Consider the following 18,920-nt stretch of genomic DNA (forward strand, 5'->3'; position numbering starts at 1 on the left):
AAATAAACTAAACTAAAGAAAAACAAAACAAAAGCAAATTCAGGGGTAGGGAAGTCAACTTCGGGTAGGGGAGGGGATTTATGGTGGGATTTTGGAGAAGGTGTAGGAGGGTGCAGAGGGGGCAGAGCCCTAGGGGGTGATGATGCCTGAAATGGTTCTCCACTGCCCAGCGGCCCAGGTGCAGGTGCAGGAACTGCAGGCTTCTCAGGAGCAGCAAGATCAGCAGGAGCGGCAGGCTCTTCAGGAGTGGCAAGATCAGCAGGAGCGGCAGGCTCTTCAGGAGCGGCGGGCTCTTCAGGAATGGCAGGCTCTTCAGGAGCTGCAGGCTCTTCAGGAGCGGCTAGATGAGCAGGAATGGCAGGCTCTTCAGGAGCTGCAGGCTCTTCAGGAATGGCAGGCTCTTCAGGAGCTGCAGGCTCCTCAGGAGCGGCTAGATCAGCAGGAATGGCGGGCTCTTCAGGAGCGGCTAGATCAGCAGGAATGGCGGGCTCTTCAGGAGCAGCTAGATCAGCAGGAATGGCGGGCTCTTCAGGAGCAGCTAGATCAGCAGGAGCGTCAGGCTCTTCAGGAGCTGCAGGCTCTTCAGGAGTGGCAAGATCAGCAGGAGCGGCAGGCTCTTCAGGAGCTGCAGGCTCTTCAGGAGCGGCTAAATCAGCAGGAACAGCAGGTTCTTCAGGAGTGGCTAGATCAGCAGGAATGGCGGGCTCTTCAGGAGCGGCTAGATCAGCAGGAACGGCAGGCGCTTCAGGAGCGGCGGGCTCTTCAGGAGCGGCGGGCTCTTCAGGAATGGCAGGCTCTTCAGGAGCTGCAGGCTCCTCAGGAGCGGCTAGATCAGCAGGAATGGCGGGCTCTTCAGGAGCAGCTAGATCAGCAGGAGCGTCAGGCTCTTCAGGATCGGTGGGCTCTTCAGGAGCGGCAGGCTCTTCAGGAGCCGTGGGCTCTTCAGGAGCGGCGGGCTCTTCAGGAGCGGCTAGATCAGGAGGAGAGGCAGGCTCTTCAGGAGCTGCAGGTTGTTCAAGAGCGGCAAGATCAGCAGGAGCGGCAGGCTCTTCAGGAGCGGCTAGATGAGCAGGAGCAGCAGGCTCTTCAGGAGCTGCAGGCAAGATCCTGGGGAGAGACCTGGGCGATGTCTGGGCAGGAGGCTGTGGTGGTGGGGAGCCCTTCATACCCAGACTCTTCCGGAGCCTGTGCTGGCCTTCCACAGTGTGGCACACCAGCCCCTCACTTGGGGAGCGGCATGAGTGTCCTGGTTCCCCGGATCCTGCGGTGTCTGGCTCTGCAATGACAGTGACCGGCAGCCGGCCCGGCCCGCAGGTCTCAGAGCCCTGCCTGGCCAGGACCACTCCTGCTTCTGCCCCACTCGACCGTCTGCTGCCTGATCAGACTGGGACCTTGGTCATCTCAGTCACCCGGGAGGCAAGAGACACACCCTAGGGCGTGGGCGCCACCTCGGGCAGCAGGGCCCTGCCCCGGTTCTCCACATCCCAGCCAGCCCGCTTGGACCCAGGTTGGTGACGTGATCGGCCCCCCAGGCCTCTGACCCTTCCTCAGCCTGCTCTTGCTTGAGGCAGGACCCCCCCAACATGACTGCCCCACCGCCACCAGTCAGGAAGGGGCTGTGGGGCCACCCGGGTGGGGTCTGAGTGGTGGCCCGGCCTGGGCGGGCCTGCCCTGGGCCTCCCTGTGTTACCTTTCGGTCCCTCTGGCCAAAAGGCCAGAGGCGCCTGGGGTGAGACCCGACCCACTGTCGGCACTGTTGGCAAAGGCCGTTGCTGCGGGCTTTCCGGGGGCCGCGACCTCGGGATCTTGGGATGCAACAAAACATGTCTGAGCTGAGCTGAGTTCACCAGCCAAGTCAGTTGAGAAGTGTCCTTCTCTACACAGCGGGTGCCTGGTGACCTGGGTCCCAAGTTCTGTTGGGCTCTGTTGCCAGGGAAGTGAGGTCACTTCCTGGGGTCCCCTTCCCCAAGCTTCCTCCTTACACAAAGCTCCCCAAGGGCCTTTTTGGGCTGTTGATGGCTCACTTCCCACCCCATGCCATGTCCACCCAGTGACACCAACTCGGCCCCTCCTATAGCCCTGGGGAGGCCTGGATGCAGCCAGGGTCACAGCTCTGATGACCCAGCTGGCTTCAGACCCGGCTCCCCCGCCAGCAGTGCTGTCACCCTGGACAAGCCACCTGCTTCTCAGGGTCTCCCCAATCCCCCATCGGCGCAGTGGGGATCATCTGGACCCGGCTTCCTAGGAGAGCCATCATGTCTCTAGAACCACAAACACCTACTGCACCTGTCACCTCTGTGGGCTGGCATCACAGGGAGCTCATGCACAGACTCAGCAAAGGAAGGGCCCCACAGAGGGCTGGTGTGCAGGCCCAGGTGTGTGCAGGCACACGTAGGAGCAGGCCCAGTAGTGTGCAGGCCCAAGAGTGTGCAGGGGTAGGAGAGGGCCGGCCGAATGGGGGCAGGACAAGGAGAGGGAAGGTGCAGGAGTGTGCAGGCCCAGGAGTGTGCAGACGAGGGATTGTGTGGGCCCAGGAGAAGTCAGGCCCAGGAGTGTGCAGGGCCAGAAGTGGGCAGGCCCAAGAGTATGCAGGGCCAGTAGTGTTCAGACCCAGGAGTGTGCAGGACCAGGAGATTTCAGGCCCAGGAGTATGTAGTCACAGGAGGGAGCAGGTACAGGAGTTGCAGGCCCAGGAGTGTACAGGCCCAATTCGTGAAGGCCCAGGTTTGCGCAGGTCCAGGAGTCTGCAGGCCCAGGTGTGTGCAACCCAGGAGTGTGCAGACACGGGAGGGATCAGGCAGAAGAATGTACTGGCCCAGGAGTGTACAGGCCCAGGTGTGTGCAGGCTGTGGGCTGTGCAGGCCCAGGAGTGTGCAGGCCCAGGATTGTTTAGGCCCAGGAGTGTGCAGAGAGAAGAGTGTGCAAGCCCAGGTGGGTGCAGACCCAGGAGTGTGCAGGCCTAGGAGAGCGCAGGCCCTGGAGTGTGCAGGCCAGGAGTGTGCAGGTCGAGGAGAGGGCCGGCCGAATTGGGGGCAGCCCCAAGAGAGGGAAGGCCCAGTAGTGTGCAGACAGAGAGGAGTGTGCAGGCCCAGGGGGGTGCAGGCTCAGGCCAGGACAGGCCCAGGAGTGTACAGGCCTGGGAGAGTGTCGGCACAGCAGTGTGCAGGTAAAGGAGGGAACAGGTGCAGGAATGTACAGGCCCTGGAGTGTGTAGGCCCAGGATTGTGCAGGCACAAGTGGGAGCAGGACCAGTAGTGTGCAGGCCCAAGAGTGTTCAGGTCCAGGAGAGGGCCGGCAGAATTGGGGGCAGGCCATTTAGGAGGAAGGCCCAGGAGTGTGCAGGCCAAGGAGTGTGCACACGAGGGATTGTGCGGGCCCAGGAGAAGATAGGCCCAACAGTGTGCAGGGCCAGAAGTGTTCAGGCCCAGGAGTGTGCAGACAGAGGAGTGTGCAGCCCAAGGAGGGTGCAGGCCCAGACCAGGGCAGGTCCAGGAGTGTACAGGCCCAGTTGTGTGCAGGTCCAGGAGTGTACATGCCCGGGCGTGTGCAGTCCCAGGTGTGTGCAGGCCCAGAGAGGGCAGGCCCCGGTGTGTGCAGGCCCAGGAGTTGCAGGCCCAGGTGTGTGCAGACACCGCAGTGTGCAGAGACAGGAGTGTGTAGGCCCAGGATTGTACAGGCCAAGGGCTGTGCAGGCCAAGCCATTTGGAGCCCCAGGAATGTGCCGGCACAGATGGGAACAAGCCTAGGAGTGAATAGGCATATGTGGGAGAAGACCCAGGAGCGTACAAGCCAAGGTTGATGCAGGCCCAGCTGTGCGTAGGTCCAGGATTCTGTAGGCCCAGGTGTCTGCTGTCCCAGGAGTATGCGGGCCCAGTAGAGGGCAGGCCCTGGAGTGTGTAGGCCCATGATTGTGCAGGCACAAGTGGGAGCAGGACCAGTAGTATGCAGGCCCAAGAGTGTGCAGGTCCAGGAGAGGGCCGGGCGAATTGGGGGCAGGCCCATTAGGGGGAAGGCCCAGGAGTGTGCAGGCCAAGGAGTGTGCACACGAGGGATTGTGCGGGCCCAGGAGAAGGCAGGCCCAGGAGTGTGCAGGGCCAGAAGTGTGCAGGCCCAAGAGTGTGCAGGGCCAGTAGTGTTCAAGCCCAGGAGTGTGCAGGACTAGGAGATTTCAGACCCAGGAGTATGTAGTCACAGGAGGGAACAGGTACAGGAGTTGCAGGCCCAGGAGTGTACAGGCCCAATTCGTGAAGGCCCAGGTTTGTGCACGTCCAGGAGTGTGCAGGCCCAGGTGTGTGCTGTCCCAGGATTGTGCAGGCCCAGGAGAGGGCAGGCCATGGATTGTGCAGTCCGAGGAGTGTGCAGGCCCAGGAGTGTGCAGACACCAGCTTGTGCAGAGACAAGGGTGTGCAGGCCCAGGATTGTACAGGATCAGGGCTGTGCAGGCCAAGCCGTGTGCAGCCCCAGGATTGTGCCGGCACAGATCGGAACATGCCGAGGAGTGTACAGGCATTGGTGGGATCAGGCCCAGGAGTGTACAAGCCCAGGTTCATGCAGGCCCAGGTGTGGGCAGGTCCAGGAGTGTTTAGGCCCAGGTGAGTGTAGTCCTAGGAGGGTGCAGGCCCAGAAGAGCACCGGCCCTGGAGTGTGCAGGCCCAGGGATATGTAGGTGCAGGAGGGAGCAGGCCCAGGAGTTTTTAGGCCAAGGAGTGTGTAGGGACAGATGCGAGCAGGCCCTGGAGTGTGCAGCCCCAGGAGTGTGCAGGTTCATGAGAGGGTCGGCCGAGGTGTGGGCTGGCCTGGGATAGGGCAGGGCCAGGGGTGTGTAGGCCCAAGACTGTGCTTGCCTAGGAATATGCAGTCACAGGAGGGAGAAGGCCCAACAGTGTGCAGGCCAAGTAGAGTGCAGGCCCAGGCCTGTGCAGTCCCAGGTGTGTGCAGGCCCAGGAGAGGGCAGGCCCCGGTGTGTGCAGGCCCAGGAGTGTGCAGACACAGGAGGGATCAGTCACTGGATTGTGCAGGTCCAGGGGTATACAGGCCCAGTTGTGTGCAGGCCCAACATTGTGTAGGTCCAGGAGTGTACAGGCACAGGAGTGGGCAGACAGAGGAGTGTGCAGGAAAAGGAATATGCAGGCCCAGACCAGGGCAGGCCCAGGTGTGTACAGGCCCATGTGTGTGCAGGCCCCGGATTTGCAGGCCCAGGCGTGGGCAGGCCCAGCATTTTGCAGGCCCAGGAGTGTGCAGGCCCAGGAGTGTGCAGACAGAGGAGTGCGCAGGACAAGGAGGGTGCAGGCCCAGGAGTGTGCAGGCCCTGGAGAGGACAATCCCTGGAATGTGCAGGCCCAGGACTGTGCAGACCAAGCAGTGTGCACCCCCAGGAGTGTGCAGGCACATGTGGGAGCAGCCCCAGTAGTGTGCAGACCCAGGAGTGTGCAGGCAAAGGAGGGTGCAGGCAAAGGAGGGTGCAGGCCCAGTCCAGGGCAGGTCCAGGAGTGTTCAGGCCCAGGAGTGTGCAGACACCGGAGTGTGCAGAGACAGGAGTGTGCAGGCCCAGGGCTGTGCAGACCCAGCAGTGTGCAGGCCCAGGAGTGTGCAGTCCCTGTAGTGTGCAGAACCAGGGGACGTCAGGCCCCAGAGTGTGCAGGCCCAAGAAAGGGCAGGTCCAAGGGTGTTCAGGCGCAGGAATGGGGAGTCCCAGGACCGTGCCCACCAAGCAGAGGGCAGGCCCAGGCGTGTGCATGCCCAGGAGTGTGCAGGCACAGGAGGCAGCAGACCGAGGAGTGTGCAGACCCAGGTGTGTGCAGGCACAAGTGGGAGCAGTCCCAGTAGTGTGCAGGCCCAGAGTGTGCAGGTGCAGGATAGGGCCGGCCGAATTGGGGGCAGGCCCAGGAATTGGAAGGCGCAGGAGTGTGCAGGGCCAGAAGTGTGCTGTCCCAAGAGTGTGCAGTGCCAATAGTGTTCAGGCCCAGGAGTGTTCAGGACCAGGAGTTTGTAGGCCGAGGAGTATGTAGTCACAGGAGGGAGCAGGTACAGGAGTGTGGAAGCCCAGGAGTGTACAGGCCAATGTTCGTGCAGGCCCAGGTGTGCACAGGTCCAGGAGAGTGCATGCCCTGGTGTGTGCAGTCCCAGGAGTCTGCAGGCCCTGGGTGGTGCAGGCCCAGGAGTGTGTAGGTACAGGAGGGAGGAGGCCCAGGAGTTTGCAGGCAAGGAGTGTGTAAGGATAGATGCGTACAGGCCCTGGAGTGTGCAGGCCCTTGAGTGTGCACACGAGGGATTGTGCGAGCCCAGGAGAGGGCAGGCCCAGCAGTGTGCAGGCCCAGGAGTGTGCAGACACAGGAGGGATCAGTCACAGGAGTGTGCAGGTCCAGGAGTATACAGGCCCAGGTGTGTTTAGGCCCAACATTGTGCAGGTCCAGGAGTGTGCAGGCCCAGGAGTGTGCAGACAGAGGAGTGTGCAGGCCAAGGAGGGTGCAGGCCCGGGCCAGGGCAGGCCCAGGAGGGTACAGACCCTGGAGTGTTCAGGCCCAGGAGTATGCATGCCCAGGGCTGTGAGGCCCAGCAGTGTTCAGGCCCTGGATTGTACAGAATCAGGACTATACAGGCCCAGGTGTGTTAATGCCCAAGATTGTGCAGGTCCTGTTGTGTGCAGGCCCATGAGTGTGCAGTTCGAGCAGTGTGCAGGCCCAGTAGTGTGCAAGCCTAGGCCAGTGAAGGCCCAGGCCAGGGAAGTCCCAGGAGTGTACAGGTCCAGGAGTGTGCAGTCCCCGGTGTGCACAGGTCCAGGAGCGTGCAGGCCCAGTAGTGTGCAGTCACAATACGGAACAGGCCAAGGAGTGTGCAGGCCCAGGTGTGTGCAGGCTCTGGGATGTGCAGACCCAGTAGTGTGCAGGCCCAGCAGGGTGCTGTCCCAGGTGTGTGCAGACCCATTATTGTGTAAGCCCAGGAGTGTGCAGGCCCAGGAGTGTGCAGGCGCACAAGTGTGCAGTCCCAGAAGTGTGATGGCACAGGAGGGAGCAGGCCCAGAAGTGTGCAGATCCAGGACTGTGCAGGCCTAGGATAGGTCAGGCCCAGGAGTGTGCAGGTCCAGGAGAGTGCTGGCCGAATTGGGGGCAGGCCCAGCAGAGGGAAGGCGCAGGGGTGTCCAGGCCCAGGTGTGTGCAGACGAGGGATTGTGTGGGCCCAGGAGAAGGCAGGCCCAGGAGTGTGCAGGGCCAGAAGTGTGCAGGCCCAAGAGTATGCAAGGCCAGTAGTGTTCAGGCCCAGGAGTGTGCAGGACCAGGAGATTTCAGGCCCAGGAGTATGTAGTCACAGGAGGGAGCAGGTACAGGGTTGTGCAGGTACAGGAGTGTGCAGGCCCAGGAGTGTGCACACAAGGGATTGTGCGGGCCCAGGACAGGGCAGGCCCAGCCGTGTGCAGGCCCAGGAGGGTACAGACACTGGAGTGTGCAGGCCCAGGAGTGTGCAGGCCCAGGGCTGTGAGGCCCAGCAGTGTTCAGGCCCTGGATTGTAGAGAATCAGGAGTGTGCAGGCCCAGGAGTGTGCAGGCCCACGTAGGAGCAGGCCCAGTAGTGTGCAGGCCCAAGGGTGTGCAGGGGTAGGAGAGGGCCGGCCGAATTGGGGGCAGGCCCAGGAGAGGGAAGGCGCAGGAGTGTGCAGGCCCAGGAGTGTGCTGACGAGGGATTGTGTGGTCCCAGGAGAAGGCAGGCCCTGGAGTGTGCAGGGCCAGAAGTGTGCAGGCCCAAGAGTGTGCAGGGCCAGTAGTGTTCAGGCCCAGGAGTGTGCAGGACCAGGAGATTTCAGGCCCAGGAGTATGTAATCACAGTAGGGAGCAGGTACAGGGTTGTGCAGGTACAGGAGTGTGCAGGCCCAGGAGTGTGCACAGAAGGGATTGTGCGGGCCCAGGACAGGGCAGGCCCAGCCGTGTGCAGGCCCAGGAGGGTACAGACACTGGAGTGTGCAGGCCCAGGAGTGTGCAGGCCCAGGGCTGTGAGGCCCAGCAGTGTTCAGGCCCTGGATTGTAGAGAATCAGGAGTGTGCAGGCCCAGGAGTGTGCAGGCCCACGTAAGAGTAGGCCCAGTAGTGTGCAGACCCAAGGGTGTGCAGGGGTAGGAGAGGGCCGGCCGAATTGGGGGCAGGCCCAAGAGAGGGAAGGCGCAGGAGTGTGCAGGCCCAGGAGTGTGCTGACGAGGGATTGTGTGGGCCCAGGAGAAGGCAGGCCCAGGAGTGTGCAGGGCCAGAAGTGTGCAGGCCCAAGAGTGTGCAGGGCCAGTAGTGTTCAGACCCAGGAGTGTGCAGGACCAGGAGATTTCAGACCCAGGAGTATGTAGTCACAGGAGGGAACAGGTACAGGAGTTGCAGGCCCAGGAGTGTACAGGCCCAATTCGTGAAGACCCAGGTTTGTGCACGTCCAGGAGTGTGCAGGCCCAGGTGTGTGCTGTCCCAGGATTGTGCAGGCCCAGGAGAGGGCAGGCCATGGATTGTGCAGTCCGAGGAGTGTGCAGGCCCAGGAGTGTGCAGACACCAGCTTGTGCAGAGACAGGGGTGTGCAGGCCCAGGATTGTACAGGATCAGGGCTGTGCAGGCCAAGCCGTGTGCAGCCCCAGGATTGTGCCGGCACAGATCGGAACATGCCGAGGAGTGTACAGGCATTGGTGGGATCAGGCCCAGGAGTGTACAAGCCCAGGTTCATGCAGGCCCAGGTGTGGGCAGGTCCAGGAGTGTTTAGGCCCAGGTGAGTGTAGTCCTAGGAGGGTGCAGGCCCAGAAGAGCACCGGCCCTGGAGTGTGCAGGCCCAGGGATATGTAGGTGCAGGAGGGAGCAGGCCCAGGAGTTTTTAGGCCAAGGAGTGTGTAGGGACAGATGCGAGCAGGCCCTGGAGTGTGCAGCCCCAGGAGTGTGCAGGTTCATGAGAGGGTCGGCCGAGGTGTGGGCTGGCCTGGGATAGGGCAGGGCCAGGGGTGTGTAGGCCCAAGACTGTGCTTGCCTAGGAATATGCAGTCACAGGAGGGAGAAGGCCCAACAGTGTGCAGGCCAAGTAGAGTGCAGGCCCAGGCCTGTGCAGGCCCAGGTGTGTGCAGGCCCAGGAGAGGGCAGGCCCCGGTGTTTGCAGGCCCAGGAGTTGCAGACCCAGGTGTGTGCAGACACTGGCGTGTGCACAGACAGGAGTGTGTAGGCCCAGGATTGTACAGGCCAAGGGCTGTGCAGGCCAAGCCATGTGCAGCCCCAGGAATGTGCTGGCACAGATGGGAACAAGCCTAGGAGTGTACAGGCATATGTGGGAGAAGGCCTGGGAGTGTACAAGCCAAGGTTCATGCAGTCACAGGTGTGCGTAGGTCCAGGATTGTGTAGGCCCTGGATTGTACAGAATCAGAAGTATACAGGCCCAGGTGTGTTAATGCCGAAGATTGTGCAGGTCCTGTTGTGTGCAGTCCCATGAAAGTGCAGTTCGAGCAGTGTGCAGGCCCAGTAGTGTGCAAGCCTAGGCCAGTGAAGGCATAGGCCAGGGAAGGCCCAGGAGTGTACAGGTCCAGGAGTGTGCAGGCCCAGGAGAATGCAGTCACAGGAGTGAGCAGGTACAGGAGTGTGCAGGCCCAGGAGTGTACAGGCCCAGGTTCGTGCAGGCCCCGGTGTGCGCAGGTCCAGGAGCGTGCAGGCCCAGTAGTGCGCAGTCACAATATGGAACAGGCCAAGGAGTGTGCAGACCCAGGAGTGTGCAGGCCCAGGAGTGTGCAGGCGCACAAGTGTGCAGTCCCAGAAGTGTGATGGCACAGGAGGGAGCAGGCCCAGAAGTGTGCAGATCCAGGACTGTGCAGGCCTAGGATAGGTCAGGCCCAGGAGTGTGCAGGTCCAGGAGAGTGCCGGCCGAATTGGGGGCAGGCCCAAGAGAGGGAAGGCCCAGTAGTGTGCAGACAGAGGAGTGTGCAGGCCCAGGGGGGTTCAGGCTCAGGCCAGGGCCGGCCCAGGGGTGTACAGGCCCAGGAGTTTGCAGGCCCAGGAGTATGCAGTCACAGGAGTGAGCAGATACAGGAGTGTACAGGCCAACGTTCGTGCAGGCCCAGGTGTGCGCAGGTCCAGGGGCGTGCAGGCCCAGAAGTGTGCAGATTCAATACGGAACCGGCCCGGGGGTGTACAGGCCCAGGTTCCTGCAGGCCCCGGTGTGCGTAGGTCCAGGAGTGCGCAGGTCCAAGAGTGTGCAGGCCCAGTTGTGTGCAGGCCCAGGAATGTGCAGGCCCTGTCGACCCTAGAGGGCAGGATGCTGTGACCAGAGGAGGCGCTCTCTAGGACTGAGGGCGGAGGCCGGGAGAGCAGGCGGTTGGAGAGTCGGTGGTGAGGGCTGGAAAGGGGCAGAGCTGCACCAACCAGGTGTGCGGACCTGAGGGCGTGAGGCTGGGCGGCCTGCCGAGGGTGTTCCTGCAGCAGTGCTGGCCCTGGGTGAGGATGTGGTGGGACCAGGGCTGAGCCAGCGGGGCAGAAGGAGGAGGAGCGGGGAGGAGGGCGCCAGAGGGTGCACAGTGGACCGGTCACTGGGCATCTGCAGGTTTGGAGGCGCTCTGCTGTGTGGGGCTCCAGGCCTCCCTGGGTCTGGGGACGTGGGTGTGATGTGACTCGGAAGGAGGCCGGGTGCGCTTCGGACAGCGCCCGCCATCTCTCCCACCCAGGCCCAGTGCTCATGGTCGTGTTGCAGCCTCAGTTTTCCGTCCACTGTCCCAGCAACCCCTTGGTGGTATTCTGAGCAGAGGCAGAGGGTGAGAGTCCTGACTTGGCTTTCCTTCCCTGTGTTTCCAAGTCCACACTCATTCCGCAAGTCGCACGACAGGCCAAGAAATCGGGAGACGCGGTGTCGGGGTAAAGAATAGTGAGTTTATTTGGAAAGGCAGCTGACCGAGAAGATGGCAGGCTAATGTCCTGGAGAGCCACCTTCTCCGAGTGAGACTTCAGGCTCCTTTTACACTCGAAAGGAGAGGGGTTGTGGGTGGTTGGTGCAAAGTCCTTGGTGCAGGAATTCTTTGTTTTTGCAGTTGTGGGTCAGCTCATGGGGCCCCTGTAAAACCTCTAACAAAACAAATGTTACTTTCTGTTCTGCAGCTTGTTGTGTGTATAGGAGAGGAAAAGAGCTCTTATCCTGAAGGCTGAGAGCCTTGAGAACAGGCTCTGCTGTCAATTTCAGGCTGAAGGCAACATTGTTTTACAAAAGGGGCAGAGCTGGTAAGACAGCCTGGAAAACAGCAGAGGGTTAAAGGAAAAAGAACAGATCTAATAGGCAGTCAGATTTGGTCTTTTCTATTACAACTGCTGCCCCAGCAGGGCTGGCCTCAGGGAGGAAGGGTGCCCCTCCGGCCCCCGAGAGCCGCCTGCAGAGGGTGGGGAAGGCAGGGAGGGGTTCTGCCCTGCTGGGGAGGTAAACTAGACATGGCTGATACATGGACAGTGAGTGCAAAGTTAGAAAGCCTCTGGGTTTTCCCTCTTTAGGGAGGGAGAGGGAGGCTCAGCATAGGTCCTTGAGCTTCCGCGAGAAAAGTGGCTCTCAGCCCAGGTCGGCTGCGGGCGCCTCTGGGGTTGTCACACCTGAGGGGCCCTCTGTGGACGGGTCCTGTGTTCTTGGCACTGACGTGGATTTTCCTCCTCCTCTTCCCCAAGGGGCGGTAGAGGCTCCGGGGGCAGCTTCCAGCCGATCACGGCCATCCTGCTGCCCTCATGCACGCTGGCCCTGCACGCCCGGCAGCTGGACGTCAGGCTGCAGCTGGACTACGTCTCCGCCTCGCAGGTAAGAGGAGCCCCGCTGCTTCCCTGGGGGCCGGCAAGGGGGTCCCTCGGGAGGGGTTTCGGTTGGGGGCTCCTGGCTAGACGCCGCAGCCGTGTGAGTGGCACCGTTGGGGTGAAGGAGGCTGGTGCCAGGGACAGGGCAGGCCCAGGAGTGTGCAGGCCCAGGAGTGTGCATGCCCAGGAGTGTGCAGGCATAGGAGGGAGCAGGCCCAGTAGTGTGCAGGCCAAGTAGAGTGCAGGCCCTGAAGTTTGCAGGCCCAGCTGTGTGCAGACAGAGGAGTGTGCAGGACAAGGAGGGTGCAGGCCCAGGAGTGTGCAGGCCCTGGAGAGGACAATCCCTGGAATGTGCAGGCCCAGAACTGTGCAGACCAAGCAGTGTGCACCCCCAGGAGTGTGCAGGCACATGTGGGAGCAGCCCCAGTAGTGTGCAGACCCAGGAGTGTGCAGGCAAAGGAGGGTGCAGGCAAAGGAGGGTGCAGGCCCAGTCCAGGGCAGGTCCAGGAGTGTTCAGGCCCAGGAGTGTGCAGACACCGGAGTGTGCAGAGACAGGAGTGTGCAGGCCCAGGGCTGTGCAGACCCAGCAGTGTGCAGGCCCAGGAGTGTGCAGTCCCTGTAGTGTGCAGAACCAGGGGACGTCAGGCCCCAGAGTGTGCAGGCCCAAGAAAGGGCAGGTCCAAGGGTATTCAGGCGCAGGAATGGGGAGTCTCAGGACCGTGCCCACCAAGCAGAGGGCAGGCCCAGGCGTGTGCATGCCCAGGAGTGTGCAGGCACAGGAGGCAGCAGACCGAGGAGTGTGCAGACCCAGGTGTGTGCAGGCACAAGTGGGAGCAGTCCCAGTAGTGTGCAGGCCCAGAGTGTGCAGGTGCAGGATAGGGCCGGCCGAATTGGGGGCAGGCCCAGGAATTGGAAGGCGCAGGAGTGTGCAGGGCCAGAAGTGTGCTGTCCCAAGAGTGTGCAGTGCCAATAGTGTTCAGGCCCAGGAGTGTTCAGGACCAGGAGTTTGTAGGCCGAGGAGTATGTAGTCACAGGAGGGAGCAGGTACAGGAGTGTGGAAGCCCAGGAGTGTACAGGCCAATGTTCGTGCAGGCCCAGGTGTGCACAGGTCCAGGAGAGTGCATGCCCTGGTGTGTGCAGTCCCAGGAGTCTGCAGGCCCTGGGTGGTGCAGGCCCAGGAGTGTGTAGGTACAGGAGGGAGGAGGCCCAGGAGTTTGCAGGCAAGGAGTGTGTAAGGATAGATGCGTACAGGCCCTGGAGTGTGCAGGCCCTTGAGTGTGCACACGAGGGATTGTGCGAGCCCAGGAGAGGGCAGGCCCAGCAGTGTGCAGGCCCAGGAGTGTGCAGACACAGGAGGGATCAGTCACAGGAGTGTGCAGGTCCAGGAGTATACAGGCCCAGGTGTGTTTAGGCCCAACATTGTGCAGGTCCAGGAGTGTGCAGGCCCAGGAGTGTGCAGACAGAGGAGTGTGCAGGCCAAGGAGGGTGCAGGCCCAGGCCAGGGAAGGCCCAGGAGTGTACAGGTCCAGGAGTGTGCAGGCCCAGGAGAATGCAGTCACAGGAGTGAGCAGGTACAGGAGTGTGCAGGCCCAGGGGTGTACAGGCCCAGGTTCGTGCAGACCCCGGTGTGCGCAGGTCCAGGAGCGTGCAGACCCAGGAGTGTGCAGACACAATATGGAACAGGCCCAGGAGTGTGCAGGCTAAAGGGTGTGCATACCCAGGCCTGTGCAGGCCCAGCAGTGTTCAGGCCCTGGATTGTACAGAATCAGGACTATACAGGCCCAGGTGTGTTAATGCCCAAGATTGTGCAGGTCCTGTTGTGTGCAGGCCCATGAGTGTGCAGTTCGAGCAGTGTGCAGGCCCAGTAGTGTGCAAGCCTAGGCCAGTGAAGGCCCAGGCCAGGGAAGTCCCAGGAGTGTACAGGTCCAGGAGTGTGCAGTCCCCGGTGTGCACAGGTCCAGGAGCGTGCAGGCCCAGTAGTGTGCAGTCACAATACGGAACAGGCCAAGGAGTGTGCAGGCCCAGGTGTGTGCAGGCTCTGGGATGTGCAGACCCAGTAGTGTGCAGGCCCAGCAGGGTGCTGTCCCAGGTGTGTGCAGACCCATTATTGTGTAAGCCCAGGAGTGTGCAGGCCCAGGAGTGTGCAGGCGCACAAGTGTGCAGTCCCAGAAGTGTGATGGCACAGGAGGGAGCAGGCCCAGAAGTGTGCAGATCCAGGACTGTGCAGGCCTAGGATAGGTCAGGCCCAGGAGTGTGCAGGTCCAGGAGAGTGCCGGCCGAATTGGGGGCAGGCCCAGCAGAGGGAAGGCGCAGGAGTGTCCAGGCCCAGGTGTGTGCAGACGAGGGATTGTGTGGGCCCAGGAGAAGGCAGGCCCAGGAGTGTGCAGGGCCAGAAGTGTGCAGGCCCAAGAGTATGCAAGGCCAGTAGTGTTCAGGCCCAGGAGTGTGCAGGACCAGGAGATTTCAGGCCCAGGAGTATGTAGTCACAGGAGGGAGCAGGTACAGGGTTGTGCAGGTACAGGAGTGTGCAGGCCCAGGAGTGTGCACACAAGGGATTGTGCGGGCCCAGGACAGGGCAGGCCCAGCCGTGTGCAGGCCCAGGAGGGTACAGACACTGGAGTGTGCAGGCCCAGGAGTGTGCAGGCCCAGGGCTGTGAGGCCCAGCAGTGTTCAGGCCCTGGATTGTAGAGAATCAGGAGTGTGCAGGCCCAGGAGTGTGCAGGCCCACGTAGGAGCAGGCCGAGTAGTGTGCAGGCCCAAGGGTGTGCAGGGGTAGGAGAGGGCCGGCCGAATTGGGGGCAGGCCCAGGAGAGGGAAGGCGCAGGAGTGTGCAGGCCCAGGAGTGTGCTGACGAGGGATTGTGTGGTCCCAGGAGAAGGCAGGCCCTGGAGTGTGCAGGGCCAGAAGTGTGCAGGCCCAAGAGTGTGCAGGGCCAGTAGTGTTCAGGCCCAGGAGTGTGCAGGACCAGGAGATTTCAGGCCCAGGAGTATGTAATCACAGTAGGGAGCAGGTACAGGGTTGTGCAGGTACAGGAGTGTGCAGGCCCAGGAGTGTGCACAGAAGGGATTGTGCGGGCCCAGGACAGGGCAGGCCCAGCCGTGTGCAGGCCCAGGAGGGTACAGACACTGGAGTGTGCAGGCCCAGGAGTGTGCAGGCCCAGGGCTGTGAGGCCCAGCAGTGTTCAGGCCCTGGATTGTAGAGAATCAGGAGTGTGCAGGCCCAGGAGTGTGCAGGCCCACGTAAGAGTAGGCCCAGTAGTGTGCAGACCCAAGGGTGTGCAGGGGTAGGAGAGGGCCGGCCGAATTGGGGGCAGGCCCAAGAGAGGGAAGGCGCAGGAGTGTGCAGGCCCAGGAGTGTGCTGATGAGGGATTGTGTGGGCCCAGGAGAAGGCAGGCCCAGGAGTGTGCAGGGCCAGAAGTGTGCAGGCCCAAGAGTGTGCAGGGCCAGTAGTGTTCAGACCCAGGAGTGTGCAGGACCAGGAGATTTCAGACCCAGGAGTATGTAGTCACAGGAGGGAACAGGTACAGGAGTTGCAGGCCCAGGAGTGTACAGGCCCAATTCGTGAAGACCCAGGTTTGTGCACGTCCAGGAGTGTGCAGGCCCAGGTGTGTGCTGTCCCAGGATTGTGCAGGCCCAGGAGAGGGCAGGCCATGGATTGTGCAGTCCGAGGAGTGTGCAGGCCCAGGAGTGTGCAGACACCAGCTTGTGCAGAGACAGGGGTGTGCAGGCCCAGGATTGTACAGGATCAGGGCTGTGCAGGCCAAGCCGTGTGCAGCCCCAGGATTGTGCCGGCACAGATCGGAACATGCCGAGGAGTGTACAGGCATTGGTGGGATCAGGCCCAGGAGTGTACAAGCCCAGGTTCATGCAGGCCCAGGTGTGGGCAGGTCCAGGAGTGTTTAGGCCCAGGTGAGTGTAGTCCTAGGAGGGTGCAGGCCCAGAAGAGCACCGGCCCTGGAGTGTGCAGGCCCAGGGATATGTAGGTGCAGGAGGGAGCAGGCCCAGGAGTTTTTAGGCCAAGGAGTGTGTAGGGACAGATGCGAGCAGGCCCTGGAGTGTGCAGCCCCAGGAGTGTGCAGGTTCATGAGAGGGTCGGCCGAGGTGTGGGCTGGCCTGGGATAGGGCAGGGCCAGGGGTGTGTAGGCCCAAGACTGTGCTTGCCTAGGAATATGCAGTCACAGGAGGGAGAAGGCCCAACAGTGTGCAGGCCAAGTAGAGTGCAGGCCCAGGCCTGTGCAGGCCCAGGTGTGTGCAGGCCCAGGAGAGGGCAGGCCCCGGTGTTTGCAGGCCCAGGAGTTGCAGACCCAGGTGTGTGCAGACACTGGCGTGTGCACAGACAGGAGTGTGTAGGCCCAGGATTGTACAGGCCAAGGGCTGTGCAGGCCAAGCCATGTGCAGCCCCAGGAATGTGCTGGCACAGATGGGAACAAGCCTAGGAGTGTACAGGCATATGTGGGAGAAGGCCTGGGAGTGTACAAGCCAAGGTTCATGCAGTCACAGGTGTGCGTAGGTCCAGGATTGTGTAGGCCCTGGATTGTACAGAATCAGAAGTATACAGGCCCAGGTGTGTTAATGCCGAAGATTGTGCAGGTCCTGTTGTGTGCAGTCCCATGAAAGTGCAGTTCGAGCAGTGTGCAGGCCCAGTAGTGTGCAAGCCTAGGCCAGTGAAGGCATAGGCCAGGGAAGGCCCAGGAGTGTACAGGTCCAGGAGTGTGCAGGCCCAGGAGAATGCAGTCACAGGAGTGAGCAGGTACAGGAGTGTGCAGGCCCAGGAGTGTACAGGCCCAGGTTCGTGCAGGCCCCGGTGTGCGCAGGTCCAGGAGCGTGCAGGCCCAGTAGTGCGCAGTCACAATATGGAACAGGCCAAGGAGTGTGCAGACCCAGGAGTGTGCAGGCCCAGGAGTGTGCAGGCGCACAAGTGTGCAGTCCCAGAAGTGTGATGGCACAGGAGGGAGCAGGCCCAGAAGTGTGCAGATCCAGGACTGTGCAGGCCTAGGATAGGTCAGGCCCAGGAGTGTGCAGGTCCAGGAGAGTGCCGGCCGAATTGGGGGCAGGCCCAAGAGAGGGAAGGCCCAGTAGTGTGCAGACAGAGGAGTGTGCAGGCCCAGGGGGGTTCAGGCTCAGGCCAGGGCCGGCCCAGGGGTGTACAGGCCCAGGAGTTTGCAGGCCCAGGAGTATGCAGTCACAGGAGTGAGCAGATACAGGAGTGTACAGGCCAACGTTCGTGCAGGCCCAGGTGTGCGCAGGTCCAGGGGCGTGCAGGCCCAGAAGTGTGCAGATTCAATACGGAACCGGCCCGGGAGTGTACAGGCCCAGGTTCCTGCAGGCCCCGGTGTGCGTAGGTCCAGGAGTGCGCAGGTCCAAGAGTGTGCAGGCCCAGTTGTGTGCAGGCCCAGGAATGTGCAGGCCCTGTCGACCCTAGAGGGCAGGATGCTGTGACCAGAGGAGGCGCTCTCTAGGACTGAGGGCGGAGGCCGGGAGAGCAGGCGGTTGGAGAGTCGGTGGTGAGGGCTGGAAAGGGGCAGAGCTGCACCAACCAGGTGTGCGGACCTGAGGGCGTGAGGCTGGGCGGCCTGCCGAGGGTGTTCCTGCAGCAGTGCTGGCCCTGGGTGAGGATGTGGTGGGACCAGGGCTGAGCCAGCGGGGCAGAAGGAGGAGGAGCGGGGAGGAGGGCGCCAGAGGGTGCACAGTGGACCGGTCACTGGGCATCTGCAGGTTTGGAGGCGCTCTGCTGTGTGGGGCTCCAGGCCTCCCTGGGTCTGGGGACGTGGGTGTGATGTGACTCGGAAGGAGGCCGGGTGCGCTTCGGACAGCGCCCGCCATCTCTCCCACCCAGGCCCAGTGCTCATGGTCGTGTTGCAGCCTCAGTTTTCCGTCCACTGTCCCAGCAACCCCTTGGTGGTATTCTGAGCAGAGGCAGAGGGTGAGAGTCCTGACTTGGCTTTCCTTCCCTGTGTTTCCAAGTCCACACTCATTCCGCAAGTCGCACGACAGGCCAAGAAATCGGGAGACGCGGTGTCGGGGTAAAGAATAGTGAGTTTATTTGGAAAGGCAGCTGACCGAGAAGATGGCAGGCTAATGTCCTGGAGAGCCACCTTCTCCGAGTGAGACTTCAGGCTCCTTTTACACTCGAAAGGAGAGGGGTTGTGGGTGGTTGGTGCAAAGTCCTTGGTGCAGGAATTCTTTGTTTTTGCAGTTGTGGGTCAGCTCATGGGGCCCCTGTAAAACCTCTAACAAAACAAATGTTACTTTCTGTTCTGCAGCTTGTTGTGTGTATAGGAGAGGAAAAGAGCTCTTATCCTGAAGGCTGAGAGCCTTGAGAACAGGCTCTGCTGTCAATTTCAGGCTGAAGGCAACATTGTTTTACAAAAGGGGCAGAGCTGGTAAGACAGCCTGGAAAACAGCAGAGGGTTAAAGGAAAAAGAACAGATCTAATAGGCAGTCAGATTTGGTCTTTTCTATTACAACTGCTGCCCCAGCAGGGCTGGCCTCAGGGAGGAAGGGTGCCCCTCCGGCCCCCGAGAGCCGCCTGCAGAGGGTGGGGAAGGCAGGGAGGGGTTCTGCCCTGCTGGGGAGGTAAACTAGACATGGCTGATACATGGACAGTGAGTGCAAAGTTAGAAAGCCTCTGGGTTTTCCCTCTTTAGGGAGGGAGAGGGAGGCTCAGCATAGGTCCTTGAGCTTCCGCGAGAAAAGTGGCTCTCAGCCCAGGTCGGCTGCGGGCGCCTCTGGGGTTGTCACACCTGAGGGGCCCTCTGTGGACGGGTCCTGTGTTCTTGGCACTGACGTGGATTTTCCTCCTCCTCTTCCCCAAGGGGCGGTAGAGGCTCCGGGGGCAGCTTCCAGCCGATCACGGCCATCCTGCTGCCCTCATGCACGCTGGCCCTGCACGCCCGGCAGCTGGACGTCAGGCTGCAGCTGGACTACGTCTCCGCCTCGCAGGTAAGAGGAGCCCCGCTGCTTCCCTGGGGGCCGGCAAGGGGGTCCCTCGGGAGGGGTTTCGGTTGGGGGCTCCTGGCTAGACGCCGCAGCCGTGTGAGTGGCACCGTTGGGGTGAAGGAGGCTGGTGCCAGGGACAGGGCAGGCCCAGGAGTGTGCAGGCCCAGGAGTGTGCATGCCCAGGAGTGTGCAGGCATAGGAGGGAGCAGGCCCAGTAGTGTGCAGGC

The 18,920-nt window shown here is 61.7% G+C and overlaps 2 protein-coding genes and 1 long non-coding RNA gene across 3 annotated transcripts in view; 1 reads left to right on the forward strand and 2 right to left on the reverse strand.

Annotated features, from left to right (window-relative positions):
* Positions 1-18,920, reverse strand: part of LOC116277736 (ankyrin repeat domain-containing protein 26-like) — a 533,747-nt gene that overhangs the window by 129,870 nt on the left and 384,957 nt on the right.
* LOC140690089 (uncharacterized) overlaps positions 1-18,920 on the reverse strand; it is a 380,224-nt gene that overhangs the window by 76,804 nt on the left and 284,500 nt on the right. The gene's annotated exons all lie outside the window — the stretch shown is intronic.
* On the forward strand, positions 1,384-18,803 carry LOC140690100 (uncharacterized). Its single transcript, XR_012065278.1, has 3 exons — positions 1,384-1,507; positions 11,635-11,761; positions 18,570-18,803. It is a non-coding gene; the product is annotated as an uncharacterized lncRNA (long non-coding RNA).

The sequence above is a fragment of the Vicugna pacos genome, chromosome 28 (genome assembly GCF_048564905.1).
Source record: "Vicugna pacos chromosome 28, VicPac4, whole genome shotgun sequence".
NCBI classification, from domain to species: Eukaryota; Metazoa; Chordata; class Mammalia; order Artiodactyla; family Camelidae; genus Vicugna; species Vicugna pacos.